Source organism: Chiloscyllium plagiosum, chromosome 11 (genome assembly GCF_004010195.1).
Source record: "Chiloscyllium plagiosum isolate BGI_BamShark_2017 chromosome 11, ASM401019v2, whole genome shotgun sequence".
NCBI classification, from domain to species: domain Eukaryota; kingdom Metazoa; phylum Chordata; class Chondrichthyes; order Orectolobiformes; family Hemiscylliidae; genus Chiloscyllium; species Chiloscyllium plagiosum.
The window spans coordinates 47178140-47183696 of record NC_057720.1 but is presented as its reverse complement, the minus strand read 5'-3'; positions in this window follow the sequence as shown (position 1 = coordinate 47183696).

The window sequence follows — 5557 nt, the reverse complement described above, 5'->3', positions numbered from 1 at the left end:
TCTTCAATTTCCTTTCTATTGCTCCTTACTTTTCATTCTCTTCTCTTCCATTGTTCTTCTCGTTTTCTTCCAATTCAAGTTTGTTTCATTTCTCTTCCTTGACAACGAATGTCAATGCACTTGTGGAACAACCAAGAATTAGAAATAAAACAAAGATTGGGGTTGGAGTGGTATATTATATTTCAATTGGTTTATATGAATTCTGAATCCACTATCAACAATTCTGTAGTTAACACAAAGAACTTGCAATGAAAGTTGATGAACAAAGATATTTTGGTTCAAAGTGGCCAGAAAATGACATTTCCAGTTTGCCAACATCTCTACTAATCTGTATCACAACCTACCAGTATTAATATTTGGGGATGATAACATGGCAATGGAGCAATATTGAATATTGTGAACTCATGTTTGTTGCCTCAGGATTAGAGGAAGTTACAGTCTTATCACTGTGGTGGCTAGCAATGGGACTCTTGGAAGTATCTAAACCCCTCTGGATTGGTGGAATTTTAGCACACAGTGTTCTGCAACATTTTATTAATTTAGCACTTGGTTTACAATGAAAATTATCTTTAAAACTGGAGGAATCTAATCCAGGTCTTGATTTCTGACTTTCATCTGCCAGTTTTTCCACTAAAATGGAAAGGTGAGGATGTGAACGGACTGAGGTTGTGTACCATTACAGTGGAAGAGCCCAGAGTTTGAAAGTTTGCAGAACTGAAATCCCACCAAGAAAGAGCAGCTGGTCAACCAGAGAAAGGCAGATCTTTTGGACAGTAGTGCTCCTTGAGAGGGCAATAGCTGCTGCCAGAATAACATTTACCAGTGGTCCAGGACTGAAGAGTGACCCAGTAATGAAAACAGAGCACAGAATATTTCCAAATCGTAAACCATGTGGGCTATGTTGAAAACACTGGGGGAGTTGGAGAAGTCAAGCAATGCTTTTCTCGACATTGGGAGCAACATATTGATTTTCCAACCGAGCTCCAGCCATTGAGATGAGATTTCCACTCGCAAATGTTAAGCAGTTTATTGATTTTTTTTAGATTAGATTCCCTATAGTGTGGAAACAGACCCTTTGGCCCAACAAGTCCACACTGACTCTCCGAAGAGTAACCCACCCAGACCGATTTCCCTCTGACTAATGCACCTAAGACTATGAGCAATTTAGAATGGCCAATTCACCGGACCTGCATATTTTTGGACTGTGGGAGGAAACCAGTGGACCTGAAGGAAACCCATACAGACACAGGGAGAATGTGCAAACTCTATACAGACAGTCGCCCAAGGCTGGAATCGAACCTGGGTCCCTGGCACTGTGAGGCATCAGTGCTAACCACTGAACCACTGTGCTGCCCCGATGGAGATTATTGTTCAATATCACCCTGATTATTACCGAATGTCATCTCATCAATATGCAGGCTCTGATTTTACCTAGCACTGAAAAGAAACAAATGTTGAATATTCCTGACATGAAAATCAGACAAAGTACCTGGAAACTTCTAATCACAGCTTGTTCCTGCAGACCTCCACCTTGGAGACCTGATGTCAAACCATCAGGGTATGCTCCATGGCTGACTACTGCATGCACCCCATGTCATGTGACAACCTCACCATACCACCATGGCACAGCTCCAATCTACTCACAGTACACCTCTGTACCGCTATGTTGCACCAGCACCCATTATTGCAAGGAATAACACATTTGGATTGGCATCCAGCTCATGGTATAAACCAGGTTGCATCTCAGGGCTGCTTATTCAGTCTAATAGCACTCACTCATATTGCGCTTACCTGAATGTTCACCATTTCCTTGCATTGCTTTGGGTCTTCCTTTTTGCATTTTGCCTACTCAGCAGAACCTAAAGGTTTACAGTACATCTCCCTTGCCTTGTCTTTTAACACAGTTGCAAAGGCAGGCAGATTGTCATGTTGTTAGCAGTGGACAACCAAGGGAGCAAACATGTTGCAGTAAGGCACTGTGATACACCAATCTCACACCTACGCCATATTCCAGCAGAATATGCAGGAATATCAACTAACCACAAAAAGACATGACCCAATCTAATTAATATCCTTACATATAGATGAGGAAGGACACCACTTTGACTGGGACAACATATCCATCCCAGGACAAGCCAAACAGAGACACGCATGAGAATTCCTAGAAGCATGGCATTCCAACTGGAACTCTATCAACAAACACATCAATTTGGACCCCATCTACCACGCTCTGGGCAAAGTAACAGGACATGACATCACCAACACAGGAAATGACATCACACACTCAAGGAAATCTAATTGCATAAATAAAAAATGGGACATAACACCAGTACTTCATTGGAGGGTCAGTGATGGTGTTACCTAGTATGGTGACGCAACATCTGAAAGCGAAGCTTCCAGCTCAGCAAACAACTTACATCCTTATGCAGGATACACATTGTATGTGCTTTATCAAAACAGCACTGTGTCAAAGGCAAAAGAGAGTAATTCTCAGTCAGATCAAGTGAGACACCCTTCAGTTAGGGAGCTCTAGCACAGTAAGTAGAGAACAAGCTCTAAGATCAGTCCAGGGGTTTTGGGTATGATCAGTCAGCTATTTGGAGTAGTCAGGCTTCTCTGCTCTTAGAGGATGAGGAGCTAAATGTCTGATACTCCACAACCCATCTTGGCTGTTCCTGGCCTATAATGGGCCATTTACTCCTGGCCCAGAGAAAGTGAGGGATTGACCAAAATAAAAGTGGCAAGCACAGCTGCAGGTGGTGGAAATGTGGTAAGGTGTTCAGAGTGGATGATTAGGCAATGGAGAAACCATACAGATTTAGTAGGGTAGGAGTAGTTAGGTGGGTGAGATTGAGTGAAGGAAGATGTTGAATGTAATGGTGAGTGCATAAGATTTAGTGGAAGGTGGGTGCAGTAGCAAAGGTAGAGTGAGTATGAAGTAACAGATAGATGATTTTGATTCTTAACCTGGTAGAGGGGAGAAAGTCCTTGACATTCGTTGTACACTGCTGGGCATTCCACCAGATGGCTGAAACCGCATTAACACGGATGACAACCCATTCATTTCCAATATTGCATAAACAGGCTGCAGAGTTTTACCTGTTGGTCACACTGCATGTCAACAGGCTCACTTAGCATTAGGTTAATGGCAGCAGCAGTGAAATTAGATAAACCATGGATGGGCATTGATTGCTCGATTAAGGGTCTCTGCTGGAGGCAGGGAAAAAATCTGACCATAGACCTATGTCCCCTGACTTAATTCTAGTGTTGACATGATGTCTGGGTTATTTAAGTTAAAAATCACACAGCAGGTTATAGTCCAACAGGTTTGTTTGGAAGCACTAACTTTCAGAGCACTGCTTTTTCATCAGGTAGTTGTGGGGTATAATATCGTAAGACACAGAATTTATAGCAGAGGATTACAGTGTCATACAATGATATATTGTACAAACCCAACTAAACTATACACTCTGTCTCTCTCTGTCAGGTCTGTCTCACATACACACATTCTTACATACTCACACACTCGCACAGACGCATACACCAACCCGCCACACACTCACATCCACGCACACACCTTCTCACAGACTTATGCTCCATCACATTCCTGAAGAAGGGCTCATGCCCGAATCGTCGATTCTCCTGCTCCTTGGATGCTGCCTGACCTGCTGCGCTTTTCCAGCAACACATTTTCAGCTATGCTCCATCACACACAGGCACACTTTACCAAGCTTTCACACATGCAAACACACACTCTGTCATGTGCACTCACACGCACACACTCACACTCTCTCTCTCATGCATGCACACACACACATATAGGTCCATGGGGTGAATTTGTATTTGTCAGATTATATTTGCTCAAAAAATGCACAATCTGCAGGCAGTCAATCCGTGTAATATTTTGTAAATTCCACTTTGGAAATAGAACCAGTCTGATTCAAGACTGGGATACAGATAGACTCCAACCTCACACCTTTAATGCATTATCTGAGCTGTGATGTCACCTTTTTAAATAAAACCTTAAGTTATCTTCAGAAGGTAACTTAAAAGAAGTTCTGTGATTTACATATTAATGAACATTCTAAAAGACGAAAGTCTTAACAATTCAGATTTGTGACACTTTTGTTATACATACTGTGTCTTACGATCTTATATTCCACAACCACCCGATGAAAGAGCAGCGCTTCGAAAGCTAGTGCTTCGAAATAAACCTATTGTACTATAACCTGGTGTTGTGTGATTTTTAATTTTGCCCACCCCAGTCCAAAACTAGCTCCTCCCACATCATGGGCTATTTAAGTTTGTGTAGACATTAAGCTACAGAAACAGGCCACTCAGCTTAATCAGTGTGCATCATTGTTTATGCTTTCCACTGTATTGACTTCATTTCATCTTTATGAACGCATACCATAATATTTTCTCTTTTGTGCTTTCCCTTTAAATGTGTCCAAGCTATCCACCTTAACTATTCCGTATGTTAGAAGTCCCACATCGTTATGATGCTCCTTGTGTTTCTCCTGATTGCCTTATTGGATTTATTAGTGACAATCTTGTGATGACCATGTGAGAAAGGACAATTGACTCTCCTCTGTTTAACCTGCTTTTTTTTAGTCACAACAAATACTTTCATTTTCTATTTTTGGGAAGCAGTAATCATATTTCAATTAAAATGTAATGCACTAGATCAAAATGAAGAAGCTAAATGACAAGATTTTCTTGAGTAAAAGAGGTATTTATTTTATTACTACTACCCTCAAAAATAATAAACATACAACATCAAACATACACAAACAAGTAATATGCTCTGAAAGGAGGGAGAGGTTGTCTAGTAAAGGCAGTAAGGTGAAGATAATTGCATGTTAGCCTTCTTAAAATGCTTGAGGCATTATATTTTAAACTCAAAGCCAGTTGTTAGAATTTAAAATTAGCTTTATTTTCGCATGTTGAAAATGTGATGCTGGAAAAACACAGCAGGCCAGGCAGCATCCGAGGAGCAGGAGAATCGACGTTTCGGGCATAAGCCTTTCTTCAGGAATGAGGGGAGGAGAGCTTCTTCAAGGTAGGCATCCTTGCAAGAGGATTTGCAGTAGGTTAAGATCAACTAGGAGAAAGTGAGGACTGCAGATTCTGGAGACCAGAGTTGAAAAGTGTGATGCTAGAAAAACACAGCAGACCAGACAGCATCCGAGGATCAGGAGAATCGACGTTGCGGGCATGAGCCCTTCCTGAAGAAGGGCTTATGACCGAAATGTCGATTCTCCTGCTCCTCGGATGCTGCCTGGCCTGCTGTGTTTTTCCAGCATCACATTTTCAACATGCGAAAATAAAGCTAATTTTAAATTCTAACAACTGGCTTTGAGTTTACAATATAATGCCTCAAGCATTTTTGAGGGTAGTAGTAATAAAATACCTCTTTTACTCAAGAAAATCTTGTCATTTAGCTTCTTCATTTTGATCTAGTGCATTACATTTTAATTGAAATATGATTACTGCTTCCCAAAAATAGAAAATGAAAGTATTTGTTGTGACTAAAAAAAAGCAGGTTAAACAGAGG